Source organism: Copadichromis virginalis, linkage group LG16 (assembly GCF_057382275.1).
Source record: "Copadichromis virginalis isolate Kocher_CV1m ecotype Utaka linkage group LG16, C_Virginalis_male_GT1.1, whole genome shotgun sequence".
In the NCBI taxonomy this organism is placed as follows: domain Eukaryota; kingdom Metazoa; phylum Chordata; class Actinopteri; order Cichliformes; family Cichlidae; genus Copadichromis; species Copadichromis virginalis.
In genome coordinates, this window is record NC_140633.1 from 32,218,477 (window position 1) to 32,246,460 (window position 27,984).

A 27,984-nucleotide genomic window follows, 5' to 3' on the forward strand; every position below is an offset into this window, starting at 1 on the left:
CCTCATCAAGGGGGCTCAATCTAAAAGAAAGAAGAGGTGCCAGAGATGAGCGACATGCTAAGGTACTGTACGCCGCCATCTTGTTATTTGTGCACACAGAGCAGCCCTGTTAAATCGAGGTTTGCTGTGGACAGAAATGAGGTCAGAGGCGGCGTGACGCAAACAGCTCTGCACAAAAACCCACCTCAGAGCCTCTTTCTGCTGCAGATGGAGAGATTTCTGAACAATTAAAACAATAAAAGACGTTTAATTAAACCGCACCTAAGCCACAGTAAAGAACTAATTATCTGCTCCTCGTTCATTCATCTTTTATCACCGCCACGCTTAGCGGAGGCTCGCTACACCACTGCTGCCGCCACCGCCGCCTGCTTTTTAAACCTCAGGAGTCGCAAAATTAAAGCAAAGCAGTAACAGTCTCCTCAATCTCTGAGGTGAAAAAACAGTAGTTTAGCAAATTTGATGAGGAACAGCAAAGCTTTTGTTGAAACAGTAGCTCCACTTATTCCAGGTCAAAAGTTCAGGCACATTAAAGACGGCTGACCTATTTTCTCCACTGAAACTTGGGAATCCATCTTTCTTCAGCGTGTCCTCTAGCCTCTGTCCGCTCGCATTAGTCACCAACATTTTCTTCCCATTCACTGAAACACTGCAGCCTTTCATCGACATCAGACGCTCACTGACTCACTTACAGCTGATTATCACTGATATAATGATGACTTGTAATAACATTTTCATAAACAACTGAATGCTAATTGTTCCTCATATTTTAGGTTCAGCACAAACCTTTTGTTACTAATACAATCTCTATTTATACAACCATTGATGCTGCTGTTTCGGAACTCTTTTATTAACATTTAGCACTTCGGTACTTCTAGAAACGTCTTTTCTCCTGTGCTCTTACTCTATTTGCAACTGGATATTTTTTTCATTTTAGAAGACTACCTATCTTTAAATAATTACTGAATCTGTCTTGCTAATTTTTAATTGCTCCCGTGCCTTTTCTCACTGCTAACTTCTTACCTCACCCTTTTATTGAATATACAAACTGTTCCAGTACCTATCATCTTTCATTTTTACCACCAAGTTCGGTCCATTTAATAAATATAAATGGATCCTTTATTGAAAAGGTTTTAATGTCTTTAATTTATTAATAATCATTTTTATGTCAAAACACAAACTGTACGAGCAAAATTACATTTATCTTGGCAATCCTCGTTTGTCCGTTTTTATAAAGCGATCTCGTCTACCTATTATAGTGTGCTATTATTATTTCCGCAGTCAAGTACAGATAAATTTGTTGCTCCGTAAATCTTTGATCAACAACAACTTGCAGGGAAGTCATCATAGCGAGTTTCACCTTCACTTTTAAACTAAACATGGTTTGGTAATAAAATAATTTGCGCAGAAACACTTAAAATAAAGACTTCTGTAGCAGGGACTTTATTAGACATGGCTCACGGCAAAATATCATAATTTAGGAACAGTGCCTTTAAAATCGATGAAAAGTAGACTGAAAGATTCACAGTATGAAACATTTTTACTAAAAACATAAAGGAGAAATATGTGGCTACCGCATGATTTAAAGGTTAACAGGCAGGGTAACATCTGTCAAGACAACAGATGTTAAACATTTGCTGTAAAAACAAGGTTTCTGGCAAACCCAAGGTCCTCTGGGACTATATTTGTTCCTGCTGAACATCCTGCTAGGTGCCAAAAAAGCTACTCGTGTGCAGCTACTGTTGCTAACATATAAATGTAAAGCACATACACAAGTATAAATAACGTATCCAAAGACATGTTTACAGGATACATTCTTCAAATGTGCCATTAGAAAAAAATGCTTATCTAGTGGATACAATTTTAAAAATGCTCATGAATATAATTAAGGTAACAGAAATAAATTACAGGACTGTATAAATAAATGTAAATGGTAATCATCGCTTTTCACTTTAAAAAAGTAGCCTGGCCTGTCACGATTTTGCTGGCATTTAAAACTACAACAACATTCCCATAAACAGCGTTTCAAACACTTAACTGGTCGATATGCTAGTCACATCAGAATCCTTTTTTTTTTTTTTTGACTGACATAACTATAGAAGGTATAGCAGAAAATCTGAAAGGTCACTATATTACAGGAATGTTAGAGCTGACCGGTTTAGAAAGCATGAGTCCATAAAATATGTATGTTTTTACATTTGTATATATATATTGAGGTTATGGTAAAGTTTATGCAGTATACATACATGATATATAGACTTTTATAACCACACATTTCGCCAGGTTAAATCTGACACCTCTGCCCTGCTATATTCATTTAACACAGGTATTTTAATTTAAACTGCAAAGTTAGTTAATCTGACACTAATACATGCACATGTAGCCAACATACATATACATATATATATATATATATATATATATATATATATATATATATATATGCACATGTAGCCAACATACATATATAATGTAATGTAGCCTGTATATAACAATATACTGACAGACACTGACATTACATGACATAATTATATACATATATTTTTTGCTATATTTATTTGTATTAAATAGCTTATTTTAAATTATGTTTACCTGTATGAAAAATGCACAATTGTTTATCTTATTTCATAGACAAATAATTAACCAAGCTTAGCACACACAAACACATTTATATATTAACTTTTAGCTTCCGTTTGCAGTCGCTTAGAAGTTAAACAGAATTTGAAGTAAGCAATAATACATACTAAACATACTAGTAAAATAAACATACAGAGACAGCCTAAAAAGCCGACTGCACTATACAAAGGCAAGTGTACACTCGATCCTCAATCGAAAACCAAACTACCCTAAATCACACTACACGATTCCAGACTACAAGTGGTACCACAGCTAGTGTGTTTTTATTTTCATTAAAGTTTATAGATATCAAATGTGAAATGCATGAGCTAATGTTATTTTCAACTTCCGTCTTTACTCGGTTAGAAGAGCTCCCTGCATCTGCCTCTGCTACAGTTAGCGTTATCACTCTCAGGTCATTTTAAATGTATTTGACTTTATTATGACTATTATTAAAGCAAACATTCACCTGTGGTATGGGTCTAACTTCCACATGAATGTCATTACTCATGATTCATCATTAGTCACATCATCAGTGTATGTTAGAGGACAGTCGCTGTTAAAAGATCGGGTCAGAAGGCGCTTTCCCTTTTTCTTTCTCTGCAGCAGAACAGGATGTGAGCTCAGGGTGACCCAGCAGAGCATCCTGAAGAGCCAAGCAGGCAATTATCATCAGGCAGGGCCAGAAATTACAGCCATACCTATATGATTGCACGCTATCGCGTTTCAGCAGCGCCGTGCTCAGATACAAACTCCAGCGGGCCTCAGTCTGGAGGCAGCCGCACAGCTCACGGTGTATTATGTTCTACTTAAACTCACTCAGCCGAACGCAGCGCACACAGAGGACAGGAGGGTCTGAAAAGCAGCACTTTTTCCTTTTTTTTATAGAGTTCACTCAGGGTATATTTAGGCCAGCATGTGCCACAGAGCGCAGTGGCCCTTCAGCTATAGGCCAGCATTATTATGTGGATCTGTCTCTCTCTCATTTCTCTGTCTATGCTACGCTCTCCCAGCCTTTATATAATCAGGTAAAGCTGTGCTTGTGAGTGCTGTTCACATCTCAGGTGGACACACACTCCGGGCATTCGCCTTGTTTATGTAGGGCTCGGCTCACATTAGCATGAGGTGCGCTCGGCTAAAAAGAGGAGAGAACATGATATAAGATATGCATTGTAATCAGATATGAGGATCATTTTTTGGCGATCTGCATCTACTTCTTCATTATAAAGTTTTAAGTTCTGGTAAAACATCAACATTTCTTTTCAGGCTCATTACATATTTATCACCTGTGTTGCGTTTCTGAAATGAAAGTGGGTTAAAAACAGATTTTATCGCCCATCAGATGTGATTTAATGGATGTGTAATTTTGCTATATTTTTATATTTGTTCTGCCCTGATTTGATTAAAATTAATTTAGATCTAATCAAATGAAAGGGGTAATACTTTCAGAGAAAGTTTTTGAAGAAACTGTAAAACTGAGGTGCTATTTTTTTTTTAGAAATTTCCAGTTTTTATGTTCAACATTTTATTTATAGTTTGTTTATTTTGAGGAGACAAAACAAAACAAAATGCGATGGTAGCTGAGCGCAGACACGATAAAGACGACTATTTCAAATCTTGACTGTTGCTTCAATGAAGTCAGTGCCTTAAATAATTTCATGAGGATCGGCTTATTTAACGGCACCATTTATTACCAATAATTTCACCCATACAACCTTATTTTGTATATAAAATGATGTTGCATATAAATGTTAAAAAGAGTTAATCCTATTTTTATTTTATTTTGCCTCATTCTATTCACACGCAATGACCTTTTGACCTCAATGCTTCACTGTCACTTTATTAAAGAAAAAATCCTGCAATTTTGTTTTTAAAATCAACATTGAAACAGTACTGGCGAATAAGGTTTATTTGAAATTGTTGGGAACATTAAGTTTAATTATATGTTCCTATTTTAATTTCCTCCTGTGTGTGCTGATTACAGTCTGCCGTATTTTTTCAGCTACAATCGTATAAAAGTAATTTCAATTAGTATAAAAGTAGCCATCTTACTGTCAAATATTACTTTGATCTCATATTGAACTTTCCTTGTACATTCATTATTATGATTAGCTAACCAGACTATAGCAGGTAACTATATGAAGTCTTTTGTAAAGTTGTTATGCAAAAACCTCATATCGAATTGCGACTGTTGACTCTGTTATTATAATCAGCTTTTTTCCCAGTATTTGTTACACATTTCTAAATGTTGAAATTTTTTAGTTTGAATACAAAACTTATATTTCAGTTACAGTTTCACAGTTACAGCATGGCTTTAATATAGTTAATCCAGTTTTTATTCTCATTTTTGTTAATGCTGCGTGCAGTATCAAACTCCAGTGGTCAGTTTTATTTTAATAATATTTATTTAAATGTTAATTAAAGTACTGATTTCTAGCATTTTGTAAAGTTTCAATATTTGACAATTTCACTCAGCCAAAGGTTTTATTGCAGTTGTTTGTACAAATAACTAAATTAGCTAATAGCTAAAGTAACAGAACTGACATGTAAATTTTAGCATTCATATGTAAATATAAATATAATGAATCTTGACTCTTGCTTCCAGTTTTATTATTATAAACGTATTAGATTAATCAGCAACTATGTAAAGAGTATGCATATATTTCTATGTAAACCCATATAGAAAAGATATATATAAATCTTATAAAGTTTGTATCTGTCTTGTGTGAAACTTGGATGAAAAGCATACAAGAGTGAAAACAGATATAAGATCCCTAGAAAAATTATATAAATGAACCTTGTATGTTTTGGATACTTCCTAAAACAATATATGAAAGTGGCCACTTTCATGAGTAAATCATATAAGCCTTATATGATTCACTATATGAAGTAGGCCACATCTGATGCAAGTCTTTTCTATTTATTTTCCATATGGGAAAAGTTACAGCATATTATGATATATGATATGATATTTATATTAATAATCCTATGCTTATCAAAGCTTATTTGATTATCATTATTAATATTAATGCCGTCTAGATCTGTAGTTTTTTCTTACGTTTTCCCGTCGTTATGCTCTTTAACACACATAAAGTTTTAAAGAGCATGCAGCACATGACTTATATTTTTTTATAGCTTCAAGAATATGTTTTCATTTATGACCTATATTGACATAAAAGCCTAGAATAAATGGAATTTGTTGTGTTTCTGTATTCAAAAAGTCCACAAATAATTCCAAATAGTTCAAAAGTGTTTTATTTATAAATGTCATTATTGACCTTTGACCTCATATCCACCCCATTTTGAAACATGACTCGCTTCTCACTTAATATTAGCTTATTGGACTATTGATTTAAGGATATATCATATTCTTAAATTAATACATTTTTGCTACAATTAATAAAATAATATTTAAATGTTTAGAAACATTTGTTTTTTATATCATTCGTCTTTATTTAATTTTTTGCCTGTTGTCGCTGCTGTGACACTGAAAAGCGATTACTGTGTTTTTGCAAACCAAAAGACTAAATAACTACAAAAAGGTTAAAAAGTCTCTCGCTGCTGATGTTGCTGACCTCTTGTCAGTCAGTAATTTGTTTACGTGCTTTGCACTTGAACGTCACCTCGCATGGAACATTCATCTCCAAGGTGAAAGTGAAAAACATTTTGAAATAAAAAAAAAGCCAAAGCCGACATATTTTTGCTTTCTGCTCCCTGAGTGGAGGTGCTGTCGGAGCGTCGTGTCCTTCGGCGTTTGAGTGGGCGAGAGTGGCTGGTCACTGCGAGGTCACTGCTCAACCAGAGAGAGAAGACAAAAAGAGCGAAGTTGTGTTCAACCGAAACTGCAGGGAGGAAGTGGAAATCACACTCAGATGCAGACAAGTCAGACTCACCTCTGATGTATTTTGGTAACAGTGCAGCCTTTGGAAAGGCTTGAAAGGGATGTGTGGAAAAAGGTAACGCACTTTCAGAGCAGTATTTCAACTGGCAATGGCCAGAGAACCGCTCTGCCGTTTTCCATCACAGCCCCAGTCCATGCTTCAGTTATATCATATTTTCTCCAAAAGTATGAAGGCAAGTTCACACTTTATATGAATGACAGCCTCTGGTTTTTAACCCTGTTCACAGGAGACAAGAATTCAACAGGTGAACACCTTTAATTCTCCTCTGGGATTCATTTCGCAGCCGTCACACCTGTGCAGCGAGCAAAGTGTGACAGTATTGATCCTAAATCGTGTGGAACGTGTTGTGAAAGAGGCGCCAGCAGCTACACTCACTGTTCAATATTCAGTGATTTGTTACAGGCCGTCACTACAGAACTACACTGACCCCTTTAAAATACGGATTTAGTGCACATGTTCTATACGGTGACAACAAACCATTTCTATGACACAAAAGAAGATTTCCATCAATATGAGCAAACCTGTATAAAGTTCAAGATGAAGACATCAGAAACAGAATTTAATTTGAAAGCTTTGTTGAAAAACGTATGAGTTAACTCTTCTGTAATTACAGTCAAAATAACGTTTTATTATATTAACCAAATAAGTAACAGATTTTAAATTCATACATTTAATATAACTAAAATTATGATGTAATTCAAAATAGGAGAAATGTCACAAAAATTGTGAATAAATATAAAAGCATATTATTAATTCACATGACACATATTTTTTAAAAATGTTTAATAAATAATACATATTCAAATAATATATTGAAATTATTGTTGTTGTTTTATGAAACAGCTTATGTTTATTTTTGAATTATTGTTAATAGTATATTAATAGTAAAATTTCACATATATATTTTAAATATTGATTATATGCTCTATAAGATGTGTGTGTGGGTATATAGTACATACATAAATAATGTAGATGATAAACAAAATAAAATTATACCTATACACTTACTCCTTTCTAATTATTAATGTATTGTTACATACCTAAAACTTTTAATTTAAAGATTTTCTAGTTGTGTTAAGATAAATTTAAAATAAATAAAATTTAAAATTACATTTTTTACAGAAGACCAATTACAATGACATGAATTTAAATTTAGTTTCTTTCTTAATTCTATTTGAAAATATATAAAATGACATTCAGTTTCTCTGTGTGACTTGTACAAACTGCGACCAGAGCGTCTCCATTGTGAACTTGAACTCTGACACTGCCACTTTGACAGTAGTAACCAGATGATTTGTTACTGTATATAAACATGTGGCCTAGATTCATAAGTGTGCATTATTCATGCGTTTTAGGAAAACATGTCAGAGTTTTGGGGTGTTTTGTGGGACCCTCGCCATTCAAACATGGGATTAATGATGACGGGGTCTTGCACTAATATCTACATGTAGGAAGGAATGACTGGCTGCGTACACTCACTGGAGGTATTCGCGGGCTCAGCTAGTGTTTTTTTTTTCCCGTCGGCGCCCGCTTCGTGCGGTAGACGGCACACTCACTCCACATTAGATCAGCATAGTCCTAATGGTCGCTTCTGGGTGCGACACGACTGTGGCAGTGTGTGTGGGCTGTGCAGACAGGCTGACCGAGCACTCACCTCTCTCTCTAAACACTTTTATTTATTTATTTCTGCTTTTGGATTAAGGCGCTTTTGTGGAGCTAACCTACATAACAGCTTGGTGCTGCGTGGAGCTTGGACTCCTTGATACAGATATGATGAGGGGGCTGCTCACGAGGGAACACAATGGCTCCTCAGATCATTACTGAAATATCACACAGGCCCTTGATTGAGCCGTATTGAGTTTAGCCACTGAAGCACATCATGCCATGCTGAATAAGTTGGTGGCGTAATCAGAGCTAAATTATTTTTGTATCATAAGCCGGGACTGCCAGACAGTCGGCGTCATCATTTTTCTTTTGTTTTTGATGAGCGGTCTGTTTCAGAGTGGCTATCTGCTACTGAGTGCACTTTATATGCGTCTTTGTACATTAGTGCTTCACTAGGTTTGCACTGTTACTGCACACAGTTGTGCAGATATAAATGCTTTAGAGTCATGTACAAATAAAGAAGGTAGTAATGCTGTCAAATAAACGATGACCTGCTCAGAAGGTTAAAAGAAACATTTAAAGGGCAAAATATGCAACGAACATACAGGAAACACAGGAGACAAAGCTGGTAAAAGCTTCAAGGGGTTCAGTTTTATTTTGAAATTTCAACTTTGGTGATATTTTAGTCACTCTGAGAAAGAGGGGAAAATAAATGGATTGTAAATATAACCCCTAACCCAACACCCGGGTGTGTGTGAGGAAATGTTTATGTGCACTATGCTATACATACACTTTATTAAATTATTGCTTATTTTACATACTGTTTGCATTTATTAGAGATCACTTTTTATTTTTGTGCATTAACATCAGAGAACATTTATTTGTGTTCATTTCTCTTTCTTGTAATGGAAACTTTTGGCATATATTATAATATTGTTTAATTATATATTTAAAAAAGAAAACTGGATGCATGTATCAGAAGTCAGCAATCGATGTTTTGTTTAGGGGTGTTTTTCTTTTTTTCTTTTTTTAATTACTTGCATTAGTTAATAGTTTCAATATTTGATAATTTAAAAAAAAACCTTTGGATTTGAGTACCATATTATCCCATATGAAAAAAGTAGAACAAATATGATGTGCACATTAAACATAAAATTTTGTATATATGTATCATATAAAACATACATGGCTCATATAAAATTTTTTAGAGTGCAGTAATATATTAGAGGGTCAGGAAAATAAACGGGCCGGTACCGTGTGTGTTCGGGTGAATGTATATTTTCATGTGGAGAGGTGATACACGAAAATATCAGTTAGTTCTTTCTGTTCTGAAGACATGTTTCTCCCACTAAAAATGTCCAAATGAACAGAATCAACTTTTTTTCTGTTTATTTTCATTTGTTCCAACTGTCATTCTTAACATATTCCATTAGCATCGGCTCATATTTGTTTGCATTTGATTTTTTTTTTATGAATATAATGGATATATTGCTTCAATAAACTGTTCATTAAACATTAAACTGGATTATAGGTTAAGACTGTAAATCTTGTATGTATTACAAAAAATATAAGCTTCATAAGACAGATGTCTCGTGATATGGTTTACTCATAAAATATATATGTTACTTATCTCAATTATGAACAAATCTCCATGCTGTAGTAGACAAAACATTTAACTTGTAACTTATTTTAAAGTTGCATATTTCAATATAATATACTATCAAAGAAAATAGCTCAGTACTGGAAAATTAACCAAAAGAAGGACATCAGATGAATGGAAAAAGTATGAAATAAAATAAGAGTCACTAAACATAAATAAATAATGGATTGTCATGTAAAACTCACTAGGCACTTGTATCATGGTATGAGGTCATAAATGTGTTTTATGTTATGATGTTGAAAGTTTTTCTGTTTTTCTTTTATGTCACAACGTCAGGCAAACTTTCATGAGTAAATCACAGTTAAGCCTCACAATTTTACATGAAAGTTTATTGGAGATTTTTCTTTCTGTGTTTTAGAAAAAATGTATGTATATATGTATACTATTCGGATTGTTATTGTATTGATGATGGTAAAAAATAAGCATGTTCAGGTTTTAATAACACCCAGAGTCATATATAAAGTTTAATTTACAGCGATGTGAGGGCGTTTCAGGAAAGCAACATGTGCTTTTGTGTTTTGTTATGGTTGGGTTTGGGCTTTTGTTTCCTTACTGAGGAATCTTTGTTCAAAAAGTAGTTTTGGTATATATATATAAAACAAAATTTCTGTCTTTGAAAAGGAATTTCTGAAAAGCTTTTTTTTCCTTTGGGTCCAAATGAGAGGCCGTCTTGCTCAAATAATAATTTGTCTTTTCTTTTTAAGTCACTTGATTTTGAACCAACACAGTTGCTAGACTCCTTTTAATTATGATTAAATATACCCTGTGTAAATGTAGAGACTTTAGTCTCTCAATTTATGTGTATTCAACTCAAGTTTTAGGCAAATGGGGACAATCAAAATTCCTCCTTAATTTCATTTGATGACCCATGATGGTCATGACGTCACATCACAGCCTGGTTTACTTACCTGTTGACAACACGGAGGGGTGAAAGGTCTGTTTCAGTATCGGGCGGGTTTAGTTCAGGAGGTATTGCGACCTTATTGCTCTTGGGGGAGCTGGAGATGTGGCAATGACAGATGTGGGAGGGGGGATTTTGAGTTTTCACACGAGGACAAACATTCTTCATCTATGCTGTCACTTCACATGTTCCTGCATCACAAGGAGGTCGACTATGAGCTGGGTTGGGGGGATGTAAAACAGTGTCTTGTTGGGAATATGCAGCGTTGTGAGCGATGGGTGTGATGTGACATGCAGGACTCACTCGGTGCCCTGCTGATGGCAACAACGTCCCGGCTGAGGCAAAAAGCAGGACAAACACAGATTACTCCATTGGGGATTTCAGTAACTCGGTTTGTGTTATATGTTGGCACAGGGCGTGGAAAAGTATTTTTATGAGATCACTAAATGTGCAGTCTGAGCATGAGTGGAGAAATACAACCGCCACCGAAGGGCACGGAAACAGAAAGTATGTCAAAAACTGGCGATTTGAAAGCCTAACACCACCCCCATCTCTACAGGTGCTGTGAGAGGCTGCGGGCACAGATCGCTATGTCCCGACGTTGTGCCTTCATCACGCTCAACAGAGCCGCCGCCATGGCGGCCATGATGAACTCCAAATGAACCCGCCTGTATCTGTGGGAGCTGAGCAAATCAGGGCATGCGATTGGACGAGGCCAGTGCTCCATATTTAGAAGATTACTAAAGCTGAGTTTAGGCTACCATGTGTGAATAACCAAATCACTCCACAGGCTTTTTAATCATCTCATAATGCGTGTCGCAGCTGAAAGATATCGAAATCTGTTACTGTGCTCCATCTGTGAAGATAAGAAAGTAAAAGAAGTGAAGCTGTTCTTCTGATTTCTTATTGTACGATAAATAACTAAATGCATAATCTGTAATGTAAATAGAGTAGTTTGGAAATTACATTAGATATTTGCTTAGAGAAGTGCAATATAATAAAATTATAAATTAAACTAATGAGATTTTTTTATTTGAAAAAAATAAAATAGAATAAATGACTCGTGAAGTAACAAATGTCTCCTGTATTCTTTAAAAAACAGAAATGAAAGCACTATATTTTAAACTCATTGCTAATTATGAAACACTTTCATTTTCATTTGTTGTTTATTTTATATTATATAGCATTGGCCAATTATCAAATTACTACAACTAATAATAACATTTGTGAAGTGCAAAGATTATGTAACTAAAACTAAATTTCATATATGAACTGAAGGTACTCTGTTGTTTTTCTCATAATATACATATATACGTATGTTTAAATTCCAGTTTCATATATAATTTCAAATGTTGTATTTAAGGATGGACATAAAGCATGATGATGCTGACATTTTTACATGACATTTTTATATTTGATACACACGTATTTCTCAGTAATATAAAATTTTTGTCAAAATATATATAATGTAACACATATTTTAAATATTTGAGTTATTACTGCAATTATAAATAAATATGTCGTAATAACATTTTGAATAAAATATTTTTATAATCTCGTTAGCTTTAATGTATATTCGTAAATAGCATATTGGATTAGAAGTGTTTCTATTTTTATTTTTATAATTATGTATGTATTATATTAAAGACGTTATAAATATATTTTACTATTACTTTAAAACCATAACATTTTTACTATTCTGATTTAAAATATTAATATAACATGCAATAATATAATTGCATGTTGATGTTAATATGGTTGAAATAACGACATATATAACTTTGCTCATATTTTTACATTCTAATGGCTCTTATGTGGATAATACATTTAAAAACATTTAAACAATGTTTACAGCGTTTGATTGCGCATGTTATCTCAGGTCAGCGTGGCCTCCAATTCACCCTGATTTTTTTTTGGTGGTGGTGAGGGGATTAAAACGTAACCAGTTTAGCGCAAAAAGCTCATGACTCGGTAGCTAAATTAACCAACTCGTCAGGGTTCACAGAGAGTTGAGTGGTGTCTGTGCAGATTTCCGTGATAGCTCTGACAGCGATGATGATGACGATGATGCTGGTGATGATGATGGAGGTGGAACAGTTGTGGTAGAAGGAGTAGCAGCGGCTCCCTCCTCTTGTCACACTAACCTCTGACTGAACTCGGGATGTGTCTGTCCCACGGGCTTTTTCCTCACCCCCAAACTGTCACATGCTTTCTGATCGCCGCTCCTACCGAGCTTTCGCCCCCACTACCACCACCACCACCACCTACAACTCGTGGCTGTCCAACCTCCACGAGCAGTGGTTGTTTGAAAATGGATGGCTCATTCATTCCCCACTACTTTCAGCATTTTCCCTTCAAAACCTTAAACAAAAACTATGGGGTCTTTCAGCAGATCGTATCACCCCCACAAGAACTTGATATCCACATCATCAGAAAGACCTATACCAAATCAACTTTGACGTCCATCTTAGCAGCATAAAAGTACAATGAGCTTCATAAACTTGACATTTGTTATTGAAAATTGTAGTGGTTCATAAAAAATTGAAGCCCCCCCCATATGCCACTAAAACAACTTCAAGACTTCTTTGAATTCAGTTAATTTCTTGCAAACTACATTCTTAAATTAAGGGTTTAGAGGTTTTACATCCCCAAACATATAAAAAAGGGACAAATTCATTGAAAAATCAACTTGATGTATTTAACTAGAGTTTGAGAGTATCACATAGCATAACAAGAGGTTCATGCATCTTTTATTTCGTCAGTGCCTTTATGCCTCTAAAATCTAAATGTGTCTCCTCATTGAATGACAACAAGCATCATAAATATCCCAAAAGCATTTACAACACGCTTCCTAAGAACAAGAAGAAAAAGTTGAGTCAGGGGAAATGAATCAGTGCACTGCGTCCACTGTGCAATAGGTCAGTGATTTGTTTCCCAGAGCCTCCCTCGTTGCACTGTCGCATCCTGACCAGAGCTGGTGGTGGCGCAGTAGCCTTATGGTGGAACCATGCTCTTCACTGGGCCTTTTAGGTCTGTTTCTCTTAAGCTGGGCTTAGCGCGAGGCAACAGCTGGCACAAGTTTATGGATGAAAGCCATTGGTGAGAAGGGAGGAAAGGGAGGAGAAGAGGGAGGTGCAGGCAGTTCTACCCCTTCATTTTTATTTTTTTCCCCCTGTCGCTTTCTTCGATAATCCCGACACTCTGACCCTTGAACGAAGCCTCCAGGCACAGTTGTGGCTGACGGCGGGGATTGAGAAGAAGAAATTAAAGCAGCGGAGAGGGATGAAGGTTTCTAAAGCTCCACAACTCGGCTACAGCGGGGCCTGTCTTGGATTGGTGCTGAAAATGTTCCTTAAAACTTTCACGTGGCTCTATCATGCAATTGTCTTTTTTTTTGTTTCAGATTTAATTTTATTATTATTATCATTCGTGACAGTAAAAATTTTTGTTTGGTTTTTGGAAAACAACATATACTTATGATCAAAACCTTTTTTCAGTTAATATTTTAGTTTTCAGTTATTATTATTATTATTATTATTATTATTATTATTATTATTATTATGTTTAAAGAAATTTTACTAATCAACGAAATAAATGCTACACATGTGCCATACCCACAGAAATAAAAAATAAGAAAAAAAATAATTATATGCAAAATAATATATAGTATAATTTGCAGTTGTTCTTACTGGACTAGAAATGTCTTAAAGCACATTTTAAAGAACAAAGAAAACAAAGAGAATATATTAAAAATACAATACGATTCCATTAAATACTGCCCAGAGAGTGAGCAGAGTGCTCCTTATATAGTTATGGTTTCATGTGGCATACGTGAAATATTTTGCTTTCTATTTGAACTTGTAATTAATTCAATTAGTAATATTTTGAAGTTGTACCAAAAGCAGCCTATATGATTTGTAAAACCTTTGCTTCACATTCCAAGAGGAAGTTTGATTTAAGGGATAATTGATACCAATTTAACATGTATTTACAGTCAATAGATCATGTTTATGTTCCATCAACAGTTTTTAACCCCCTGTAATGTTACTGTGTCAGTTTGATAAATGACACCTCTGTTGTTTTACGCCAGAGACAAATTTGAGTTGGTGGGAACACTGGACTCTGGGCACGGTACATGAAACATGAGAGACAGCAGACTGCACGTATAATAATCTACATAAATGGTTCGAGATCAGGCTTCATATGCCTGAAGGCTTTATGATTCACGGTGTGAGACCTACAGGAGCTCTAATCACAAGGAAGGAACCTTTGGATGGAGAGTGAAGGAAAAGAAAATAAACTTGAGAAACCTGTGGGTTTTTGAAGTTTATAATTTTATTCCTATGGTCCTCCAAGTATTCAATACTAAATAAAGTCATGCACAATTATGAAATAAATTATATAAATACACTGGGGAATATTATAACTTATTTGATTATCAGTAAAATTGCTTATTAATAGTAAATGTATTTTTCAAATGTTAAAAAGGTTTATTTTGGTGAATGCTAAATCATTACGATAGAGAAATTCCAGAAAGTTCATTCTGTTAATCTGGGTGTTTCTCCTGCTGAAAAAGCAACATCCAGATGAACCGAATCAGCTCTTTGGGCTTAGAAAGGTTTCCTCTTTTTATGTCATTTTCATTTTCACATTGTTAACTTAATTATCATAACCCAGTAAAGCTAAGTAATGTTGACAGTATTTTTGCAAATTAGCATAATGCTAGTGATTTTGAGCCAACTACAAATCAGTTACTATGTAAATACAGTACAGATAGGAAGAAGCTCACTAACTAAAGTGAAAAAGTGTTTGATCAAGATGAGCACTTTTTGACACAAGTTCAGCTGTATAAAGGGAGTAATTGTTGGAGCCCATAAGACTTCATGGTCTGAATGTAACTGTCTGTGACACCAGCTTGCAGAGACCATGTGCAAAATGCAGCACAGGAAAAACTGAGATATAGAATGGCATCAGGCCAGTATTGGTGTTGAAAATCAAAACATTTATGTAAATCACATTAGCCATTATGTACTTAACAGTAATGCATTACGCTATTTAAATAGTTCCTGAATAAAGTAATTTGTTGCACTATTACAATACACACACTTCCACTTTGTTATATGTCCTAAGATGCGTGTTCAGAAAGCAGTCAGCCTCTATATCATTTTGGGTTCTTTGCTAACGTTGTGTTAGCAGATGGCTTTGCAGATGCTTGCCAAACCACATGCTGATTTCACACTGCATTTGCACACTGTTGCTGTATAAACACAGTAAACTGATGGAATGACAAGACCTAGCTAATGACATCATTCAGGTGCTACCAGATTAAGCCAGTTTTTAGCCAGGTAGCATGTGTTAGCGTGTATTTTTGTAGTTTTGGGTCATCTATGTAACTGCTGGTATCTGAACACAACACAGTCAGACCTGACTAATTATGCTAACAGGATTTCCTCGATTTCTTACAAATGCTCGTTTATATATATATATATATATATATATATATATATATATATATATATATATATAAAACACACAGCACGCCCCTGCGGGCGGTTTATTCTTCAAGCTCGGGTCCTCTACCAGAGGCCTGGGAGCTTGAGGGTCCTGCGCAGTATCTTAGCTGTTCCCAGGACTGCGCTCTTCTGGACAGAGATCTCCGATGTTATTCCCGGGATCTGCTGGAGCCACTCGCCTAGCTTGGGAGTCACCGCACCTAGTGCTCCGATTACCACGGGGACCACCATTACCTTCACCCTCCACATCCTCTCGAGCTCTTCTCTGAGCCCTTGGTATTTCTCCAGCTTCTCGTGTTCCTTCTTCCTGATATTGCTGTCATTCGGAACCGCTACATCGATCACTACGGCCGTCTTCTTCTGTTTGTCTACCACCACTATGTCCGGTTGGTTAGCCACCACCATTTTGTCCGTCTGTATCTGGAAGTCCCACAGGATCTTAGCTCGGTCATTCTCCACCACCATTGGGGGCATCTCCCATTTTGACCTCGGTACACTATGCCGGCCACTTGGTTATGGCGTTCCATGTATGCCTTGCCTGCTAGCATCTTGCAGTATATATATATATATATATATATACTTAATAACTTTTATAAATAAAAATTAATAAATAAAAATAAATATTTTCTCTTCCTGTTACTTTTTTCACATGTTCATAGGCCCCATTTGTACTTCTGCAAAGGCTTTTTTTCTGACATTGACAATCCAAATATGTCCCTGCTGCATCCACTAATATTTTCCCTGCTCGCATTTGTCCTTGAAATGAATAATAGATAAATGCAATCAGACAAATGGAACATTTCTTTTTAGTCCATTTCTACAACTGTATTTTTAGCTGGCTTTTACTCCTACAGATTATTTACTCCATAGCTGTGTGCAGCTATTACAGAAATGTACATGGCACAGAATGCTTTAAAATCACATCTGTGCACCTTCCATTTCCAACATGTGATTCTCAGTACATCAAAAATGCTTTTTCCCTGTCAGTGCTGTGTATTTTTCCATCTGTTTCTTTTATTTCAGGTCTTTGGTCAAAGCCAGTCGCACAGAAGATGGGGGCATCACAACAGACTCCCGATTAATACTTAATACGTTGAAATCTCGCTCGGGCATCCTTTTAAACGGTTCAAAAGACACTAAAATGGAATGATTTCATTTTGTTTGTACTTTGAACCCACAAATAGAAGGTTTCTGTCCACATACAACGAGATGTGTTCTCTGAGCGTTACACATGCTCTGCTGAGCTCCATTGCCATTTCTTGGTTTTTAGTTTCTGTCGAGTGCAAATCAAAGAAAGGAGCATTTGTATAAATTGCCGAGGGATTCAAAACTAGAAGACAGCCTAAAATAGCAAAAAAGCCAAATCAATGTCTGCAATGGAAAATTATCAAAGTATCTCTGTGGCCTCGTGTCTAGTCTTGTCAATCAATCTGTGAATAAACACAAGGAGCTCGAGTTAACTGGAGTAACTGGGACACATCACTTTAACCTAGTAGTTGTTGTATCATGGGGATGGTAGCTCTGTGGAAACTGTGCCAGAAAAAAATCCATCTTTGATCGTCTACAGCACTCAGCTCTGGGAATGACCAGTAGGGATGCTGTTCACTGCCAAATCCAGCACACCGAGTAGCCTTAATCTCTTCTTACTCTTATCCAGTCGGCTCCTATTAGGTATGAGACTGAAAAACAGCTCAGAGGGAGACAAACCGCATTCCTGTGGGGCCTCGCCTCTCTTAAGCACTCTGAAAACTCATCTTTTTAGCCTCTCTCTCCCTCCAGTCCCAGTTCCATAATGCCACATCAATACCACAGTAGGGAAGAGGCTCCACGCTAATGTAAACACACAGGTCGACCTCGCTTTGCTCTCCACGGCCGACGCCGGAGAAGAAAATGGTGCACAAAGAAGGGATGAGAAAGGTGAGACGTGTCATCTCGATTAGATTTAATAAAGGAGATGGAGAAAAAAAATGGAGAGAGCAAAGCAAAGGCAGTTTAAAGAGGATTGCTGTGCAGATGTCACTAAAATGGAATCATGGGCATAAGTCAGGCATTAAAAATGGCCACCAAGTGAATGGCTGCTGTATGTTGGGTCCTGAGAGCGCCGGAGAGGACCAGCGGGTAGCCTGGTGTGCCTCTCGGACCTTAATCCTCCACAGTCTGAGTGGGGAAGGCAGGAGGAATTGAATTTTTCACAGTTGTTACTGTGGCGGTGGGAACCTGCTGCTGCTCTTTCTGCGAGTCATAAAGTATTCAGTCAGTGCTCCTTTGCTGGTTGACACTTTGTTTTTGCTCTCCCCTCCCCATGCTCTCAAAGACTTGCCATTTTTTCACTGGCCACAGCAAAACCTAACTCTCCTGCTGCGAGACACTAACCCCTTTCAAATGGACGGTACAGTAACGTTCGACCAACGAAACGAAAGAGATACTGGTGAATCAGTGAAACTTTAGATGACTTGGTTGTATTTTTGTCAGGGTCATTCTGTTAATAGTAAATCAACGCTTTCAATATTATCCCCTCAGAATCAGCTGATGTTTTTGTTATAATAGCTTTATTATAAATAATGAACCTTCATGCAATGTGGAGTTTCAAAGGTACAAGCCCTCAAAGTACATAAGGATGTTTGTTTTTTGTGTAGGCTCATCACAGTTTGCAGCAGTATAAACAACCAAGCAATACATGCATGGGCATGTACTACTCAAAGTAATGTGTTAAAACACCAGTAACATCACTGTAGAACAGAAAATTGGTGTTTTTGTCAGTGGATTCCACTGGCTTTAACAAGACAAACACAACAGCTCTGGTAATATGTCGGAAAATCCACTAAATATAGCCTACGAAAAATCAAGCTAACACTTGTTCATTCTCCCATCATCTGTTGCTTTATGTGCATCAGTGCAGCTGAACTCAGCTGGCTTTCAGTTAGCTGTTTACATCTGTTTGTTTCTCTCCTACTAGCTGTACACACTTATGGGATTTTAATGCAGTCAAATTCACAATAAATGTGTTCTCATAGATCTTTTTTTCTCCCTTTGTTGCCAGACAACAGAATGGCAATGAAATATTGACTTTAATGCAGACCATTAGCTACAGGCTCACAGGAAAAGTAAGATGCCATAGAGTGTCTTATTCAGAGGAGTCCATCAACGTCAGCTAAACGTGTTGCACTGCTCATCCACTGGCTGCTTCTCTCTCTCTCACTTACAAACTTCTCTGTGAAAGGCATAGTACTAACGAACAAGGGATGATCAGTGTGGCACACAGGCGGACGAAGTGGGAACATCACAATCTCCGCCACCCACCTCACAGCTACACAATCCATAAATCGAATGCTGCCTTCCAGATTAAGTCGGAAGTCTGAATTTTCATCTGGGAAAAAAACAAACAAAAACGTCTCAACTCAGATTTCCCACTTGGAAAGTTGAAGCAACCCCATGAGCCCAAAGTTAACAATCCAAGATGGCGGCAGTGAATGTAAACACTAGTAAAACTATAACAGTTTTAATCTGTCCTGCCACTGTGGAGTATTTGTGACTCTTTAAATCAGGGATTGGCAACCCTGGGAAGGGCTAACTGATGGCACGACCATAGCTGGACTGGCCATACCGAGCATTTGCTCGATGGCCGATGGTGATTTTTCGTTTTTATGGGCCGATGATTTCTTTTTCTTTTGTAACAGTATAAACAATGAAAGGTGGTTGATTGGCCAGATGCTGGCAGATGTGTAAAAATAACTCAGTTGTTTGGTGGTGGCTGTGGTGGAGCTTCCACAGAGGCCAGCAGGTGAATGAGGGAAAGGGGAGGCAGGAGGAGGAGAGACCCGAGGCGGCCGCCTGAACTTTAAGTAAGAAATTATGACCTGCAATCTATCTGGATCAGATATAAACGTTTAGGTGTAGTTTCGTTGTGCTAACTTTTTACAGTCAGTTACAATAACTCGTACTGCGTACTAGCTAGCATGACGGAGTTGCTATACAGCTGGGTGGGTGCTATGATGTTACTGATAGTGAATTTTATTTTATTCATAAGGTTAGTTAGTAGAGTTGCCAACCGTCCCGTAAAAAACTGAGTCTAGCAAAGTTTTACCAGGGGGGCCAGGTAGTGCATTAACAGGGAAAGGGGTGCACAAAGAAATACTTCTCTTTCTTATTCTCATTTAAAATGTCTGGCTGTTATTAAATAATTATCTGAATCTTACAGCCAAAGTTTTTATCTGATGTAAAATGTATAGAAATCATACATATACCAACAAGACTGTGTACATCACTGTCACAACAGCATCTGTTTTCATTCAAAGGCTTTATGGCTTTTCCTATAATACCTGGTGGGCCGGTGTTCTGACAAACCATCCTACTTTGGCAAAACGTCCTACCGTAAGTAGTTTATGCACATTTCTGCTGTCACAGAGTAATTCCAGCACAAATTAAGTAGGTATGACGGTTTGCCACTTAACTTTGCCCATCAGAGTATGCCTGTAGCTCATAATTATAAAGGCAGGACAGTTTGCCACTTCATTTTACCCGTTAAAGTATGCTTGTAGGTAATTTTCACAAAGGTAGCATGGTTTGGCACGTCATCTTACCCGTCAGAGTGTGTTTCTAGCTCTTATTAACAAAGGTACACAGCAAATTCAAAAGTGTTAAATTTTTTGGTGTTAATAGTCTCCTTGCAAAAGTAGAGTTAATTTTACTCTAAGCAGAGTCACATTCTTTTAATGTAACTCTGAGGTGTAAAATGATAGTAGTTAAAATCGAGTGTTAAAAATGAGTGTTTCTCTGTCAAATCTGGAGGTGTTACAATGGAAACATTAACTCTTGACCTCTTAACTCTGAACTCCTAGAGGGGCTATGACACCAACAGAGTAAATTCACAGACTCCGCCCCCAGCACGGCTCCAATCGAAGCTGAAGTGAAGCCGTTTCAGAACATTTTGCTCTACATATTTGAGTTGTTTGCCATGCTTGGTAAGTCATTTTTTCAAAGATTGTTTCAATTGTTATTAGCTTTTACTTCTGTGGCTCTTTGGAGTTGAGACAAAGCTGTGTGGAAGGCATTAGCCATGTTGCTCGCTGATAGCGTAATATTCTGTTTTAGCTAGCTGAAAGGTATTGTTTGCGGGCAAATACCACAGCCTTGAAAAAAAGCTTGCATGTGAATTTTCAGTCAAATCTTTGGTCAAATACACCTAAAACAATGTCTAGAGTGTGAAATGTTGGTATAATGGTGCTGCTTGAAGCCTGAAAACGATCGCCCATAAAAAAAAACAAAAAAAAAAACCGAGCAAACAGCAGTAGCAGACGTCCTGACTGGATTCTACGTTAGCATAGATCCCTCCAGAGTTTTGTGCACACGGTTTAGGTAAAAATGAAAAAGGTTGAGGTTTTACATTTAGTTCAGTATTACCTGTTGCCTGTGTCCTTGTCTTTTGGGAAAATACTTTACACAAGTAATGGCTCAAAGAGGATTCCTTTTTTTTTTTTTAACTGTGCTGCAATTGTTTACTGGATTATTTGTGCCATTAATTAGTATCAACTAATTTTTATTCGATCTCCACACAGGATATGCTTGTGAAGATGGAATATGGGGGAGAGCAGAAGTGCGTTGAAGTTCCACAAAGTGATGAATGAAGGACATGCATATTGTATTGAAGAAATAAGTGATGAGAATGCTGTTATTTGCATTTACCATGTCAGACCTTTTGATAAACAAAATTCTAATGAAAGTGAGAACATGTATACTGTTACGTCTTTCAGAAAATGTTTTGAAATTGTGGTGCACAGTTCAGAATAAATGTTTTTCAAAAACCATTGCATCTTTTTAGTAAATGTTTATTTCCAAAAGAAATTTCTAGAAGTTCAGAACAGTAAAATTCCCGCTTTTTAGAATGAATTAGAAGATAACTCTTACGTAGTTAAACTAAAATACTCTTTGAGAGTTAATATATAAACTCTTAACACCAAGTGTTAAATTATCAACTCCAGACAGATTTGGTGTTTAACACTAAATCAGAGTTAACGTACCAACTCTCCAAAAAGAGTTAAATTAACACTCTCTGGTGTGGACCCATATAGACACTTTAATAGTGTTGAAATCAAATCCGACAGTGTTAATTTGGACATGCTGGATTTGCTGTGTAGGATGATTTGGCACTTAATTTTAGCCATTAAAGTATGCTTCTAGCTCATATTCACAAAGGTAGGATGGTTCGCCACTGAATGTTAGCTGTGAAAATATACTTCTAGCTCAGATTAACAAAGGTAGGACGATTTGCCACTAAATTTTAGCTGTTAAAGTATGCTTGTAGGTCACATTCACAAAGGTAGGATGGTTTGGCACTTAATTTTACCCGTCAGAGTATTTTTCTGGCTAATATTCACAAAGGTAGTACGGTTCGCCACTTACTTTCTTGTTGTGCGCATGCGCAGAAACAACGAGTAGGATGGTTTGTCAGGTAGGATGGATTCCCAGAACACCGGTCTCTAATCAAAATGCCTGGGCCAATTTTTTGTCCCAGTCCAGCCCTGGGCACAACACGCAGTGAATTAATCTGAGAAGGTGCATGAAAAAAATAAATGGCCAGGCCAGCGGTGCACATCGCAAATTAGCTTGCATAGACACATTAGTTGTGCCGCTTCTTAATGACGGTATCTTATCTAACAACCCCAACTACCAGATTCAACTTGTAATTGGCTAAAAATAACTTAGCCTACCGGTGAGAGGGACGTTGCTAGCTGGCAGTTTTTTCAAGCGATGTTGAAATTTCCACATTCCAACACTTCAAATGCTTCAGGAGCTGTTCCGCTCAGCGCTTCATCAGCTCCACGGAAATACACGGATACATCCGTACTCGAGACAGAATTCACTATGTGTTTTCGGGACATCCAGGTGTATGGACCAGTGTTTTATTTTCTGATCAAACCAGAAAGCTTTAATGAGCAGCTGGATTTGTCTCGCATTAACTGGCTGGACACAGAGGACATTGAAATGCAGTTGATTGAACTGAAAAGCCCGACTCTGTGGGGGTCAAAGTTTGCAGCACTACACACACAGCTGGAATCCACAGCTTTGCGTGTTCATGGAGCTTGCATTTTCACCTGCTGGACATCACTACCTGACAAGTTTAACTGTCTTCAGAACATTGCAGAGGCCTTATTGAAAGTATTTGGCTCTACATATCTGTGTGAGCAGATTTCCTCTCACACAAAGAGTGTCCTCAGGTAGCCGTCTGAATGCTGGACACTCGGAGACCTGTGTCTTTGAGCGGGAGACCAGAGATCAAATTAACATGTGTATCTCTGTATTAACAAACATGGCATATTGGCCCAGCTTATTTTTCTTATCACTGTTGTGAGGAGACCATAAATAGCATTTGCATTTTCTGTTGTGCATTTCATTTGCTGTTATGGCGTTGTTGTTATGGATAAAAAGTGTCTTTTTTGTTTCAAAATAGCTGATAACTATTCGCTGATAGCTGCCAACATCTGTGAACAAATATAATTCTATAATGTTTTTCTATATAGTGTGTAACTGTTAATATAGAGCGTTATTAAATTTATTGCTAATGCAATTATATGGCACATTGACTTCTGAGGAAATTTTAGATGGCACTCATCATCAGAAAGGTTCCCTACCCCTGCTTTAGATAAACCATATTCAAAGCATTTAGCACTCTATCAATAAATGTGCTGCAGCTGTGTTTTTAGGCACAGAAGAAGCACTGTGCTTGGTTTTAGTCACATTCTGCTTCCTGTCAATCACCCATGAGACAAAACAAAGGACACTGTGAGAGAACGTAAACTTTACATCCAGGTCTATGATCTGTTTCTCTTTCACACAATCATTCACCATGATCTGCATGAACCATGGAGGAAACCAAAGCATAGAGGACATTCATAACTGAACTGAGTTTTTAATGGAGGTTATTTACTGTTTTATTTGTCCCCTGAGTCAAATTTAGAGGCCAAGTGACTAATTACCACTGCAATCAAACACACTGTGAAAGCCATTTTTCCCCCATGTCCGGTGTGTTTTGAAGTATGTGGAGCATCCCTTGGGAGTTATTAGACTTACAGAGCAGACAGAAACAAAAAGAAGGGGTGTTCCTCCTCATCCTCACCCGCTGGCCTTGGTGTCTAGACATCATGTTGGGGGCTAATTGAAGAGATCAAACAGATTTAACACTTTGCTAATACACATCAAAGACCTACTAGGCCACATTTGGCATGGGCAGGATAGAGAGAAATTTAATTGGGAACCCAAAGTGGCCAAGCAAAGACTAAAGAACTGACAGTTCGTCGTTTGTTTGTGTTTTTGTCTGCACGCTGATTCCTGAGTAGCGATGAAGCGGGTATTGAAACAGTCTTTATGCCAGTGTATTTGAATGTATGTGTGTGTGTTTATGTGTTGGTGGCTGCACCCTGAGGCTTTAATGCCAATCAGGATGTCCAGACAGCCTGAACTCATCATCATCATCATCATCATCAGCCTTCACTGCTCCTGCAATCAACGGGCAAATCAGAGGATGCAAAAGGAGCAATAACCAATCAATGTAGCGCATGTCAGTGTGTGCGTGAGCAGCCAGCTAAACTCCTGTTTTCAGTGGGAGGTGAAATTTAACATAATCAGATATTTGAATGTTCTTAGCTCCGTTTGTGAAATGAAATGGAAACAGTGATGCTATATTTTTATCAAACACCTAATAAAAGGTGAACATATGGACATTCGGTTCTAAAAAGTGAAGCTGAAAAAGAAATGTCTTGAACCTACATTCTTTCTAATGACCCGCAAGCATTGTATAGAAGTCTTTAAGACAATGTCCCTCAGCTCCTTCCCTCGTGACCTCAGTTGCTAGTTTCAGGTCTAATTGAATGAGCTCATTCAACAGGAAACTGTTTACTAAGTGTTTATTTTGTGAATTACAGTATATATTGGAATCACAAATTTCTGAGTGTGCAATTTCTGGTCGTTACTTTAATCCAACAAAAATGATAAAAGAAGTTATAAAGATATAAAAAAATAAGAAGAATGGCTCCTGCCACTGAGAGATGTGCCAATATATGTGGGTGTAGCTTCTAGCTGTCTGCTCACCACTCATTTAAATCACTGAACTTGACCTCTCGACTGTGATTTCCTGCATTTCCAGCCAGGACGAGACCTCGGGTCAGCCCCAGCACACACTGGCTTGGAAACACCTTGGCATTCTTCTGGAAGCGCTCGAGGAGATGGATAGTGATGTTTATGCATCTCTGCTTGGTCTGTTGCCCTCACAACCTGAACTTGAATAAATGGTAGAAAATTGATGGATGTATGGTTGTATGCCCAAATGTCTAAGGAGCTTGGAAAGAAAAGCGTCTGGACTTCTTTAAGTTGCTTGAAGACGTTTCACCTCTCACCCGAGAAGCTTCTTCAGTTCTAAGGTCAAAAGGTGGAGAGTCCCAGATTTAAACCCAGTGGGAGTTTCCCCCCCAAAGAGGGACAAAGGACCCCCTGATGATCCTCAACCTAATCACATGAGCCAAGGTGTGAAAGCGGGTGTGGGTCACAATCAGCCAGGGTTTCGGGTGAGCTCATTGTGAAACCTGGCCCCACCCTATCATGTGAAACCCCAAATATAACACATTTCCTTCCAGCATAGTTACTCGTTTCTTACGATCTGGACCAGAAGACAAAAAAAAAAAAAAAAAACAACAAAAAACATAAAAACTAATAAGTATAATACTATTAAAGTTTTTTAAGTAGTAAAACATGCATGTATTACATCATTCCACTTCCTTCTCTTACTGCACTCTGCCTGTTTGCTCATGTGTCTGTCACCAGTCTTTAAATGATCCAATTACCAATCATTGAAACATTTCCACTATTAGGACCACGGTCAGACAGCTCTTCCCCCTTGTGCTCACACTCCCTCCACCTCCAATCTACTTCTCCACATCTGCTAAGAAAGAAAATGGACCAGACAAGGCCCACCGCCCTGGATAAATAAGCAGCACACTTGGCTCGGCTTGGGGGCAAACCGGCACTCTGCATTCAGTGATGTAACTGATTGTTCCTTTTCCCCGCTGATTAAAAGGAGGTTAAAATACACAAGGGCTATTACATACTACCGGAAAAATAACCCTAATCCCTGGAAAATAATCAGAGAAAGGATTTTGATTTTTGATTGAGTCCCATGCAAAAAGGGACAAATTTGAGAGGCTCTGCATTTTTAGGTGTTGAAAAAAGTGTTTCTGAGGCAGTGAAACTTGGAGAAAACACTTAATAATTTATTGGATGATAGCCCTATTTATATGGAAATATGTATGGACGAAGTGAGCTTTAATTAAGAGTCCAGTAAGGGCCATCGTCTATGTAACTCATCCAGAGAAAATTAATGAAATCATCAACTGCAAACTGCAAATGTGAACAGTGGCGGTCGACGGTAACCAGTTCACAGCTTACACATTGAAATCTGAGGTTTGGGCTTCTTAAACAGAAACCTTGATAGTGACTGTAAAGCAGAAGAGTGATTAAATTTTCATGATGAATACATCAGCTCAGAACGTTCCAGGGCTTCTTCCCAGAATACCAAATAGAGTAAAAAGAAGCAGTGATAAAGGTTATATATAATTGGAATCCCTCAGATAAATGTACACATGTTAACATGAACATTAATGCAAGCTGGCTTGACTTTTAGCCTAGACTGTTGTGTGGTTGGACCATCAAGGCATCAACTCCAATGGACACCTTTGGTAATACTGGTAGGGGGCAAAACACTTACTGGAATGGCCAAACAACTCTAAAATGAATACATTTTATTGTGAGTTGTTTTGCATCTGGGGCTTGTGTTTCCAAGGTTCTCTGTGCAGAACCAGTTCTCCAGCTTACCTAGAGAATGGAGCTTTCAGGCATGTGGTTTTAACCAGAATTATGCCTGATGCGATTAAACATCAATCGAGTTAAAGTTTTCTAAGTAGAAGCATACAGCTTTATGAGTGAATACTACTGGAAAACAAATGAAGTGTGCTTTGCAGTATTGCAGGATGCATATAAATGTAACTTTGTTCATCAGTTTTATAGAAAAACAATGGCAAGTTTTACATTTCTCTCTATTCATTTAAAAGGAGATAGGACCCAGCTGAAACAATCCACAAGAGATAAAAACTATTTAACCGATGGTGAAAAAGGCAGAAGGTGTAATAATAATTTTTCTGCAAAAAAATCTCCTTACTCTCTTTCAATTTTTGGTTTTAAGTGGCACCAACAAAAAGTTGTTTGTCCTGTCTGGGACGAAATAAAAACATCAACAGAGACAGAGACACACAAAAGAAATATTGTGTTCATGTCCAGCTCACAGCCAGTGCCAGTGTCTCCTTTCATCTTCCCCACAGTGCGATGAAGAGTGGAAGAGATGAGAAGGAGCGAGAGATGAAAAGAGCTGCACCAAAAAAAGCACTAAGTGGTATTCTTTCTCTGAGTTCGTCTGTTTGACGGGGGAAGGGGGGGAGGGGGGGGGAAGCTGTTTTATACTTCTGTTGCTTGACCCCTTCTACACTACCAAAGAAGAAAAAGAAGTCCAAAACTTAATGCTAGGCCACAGACTGTACATTAAAGATGAACATGGCTTCCATGTACAGCAGGGGGCGTCTCCTCTGGTTGTAAAAAGACCTGTTTGGAGACAAAGTTGGAGAGGCTAGTCTGAGATTGTCCAATATAGTCACTATCCCTTCTTTCAATATATGTCCAAACAAATGATTCTGAATATGGAGCTGCCAGGAAGGAGGAAACCCACAGAGGAGAATCATGGATGTAATGGAG

The 27,984-nt window shown here is 37.4% G+C and overlaps 1 long non-coding RNA gene across 1 annotated transcript; it reads left to right on the top strand.

Moving 5' to 3' along the window:
- The first annotated feature begins 20,814 nt into the window (after nucleotides 1-20,814).
- LOC146691144 (uncharacterized) lies at nucleotides 20,815-21,998 on the top strand. The gene is made up of 2 exons (XR_014915768.1): nucleotides 20,815-21,155; nucleotides 21,750-21,998. It is a non-coding gene; the product is annotated as an uncharacterized LOC146691144 (long non-coding RNA).
- Nucleotides 21,999-27,984: the final 5,986 nt, after the last annotated feature.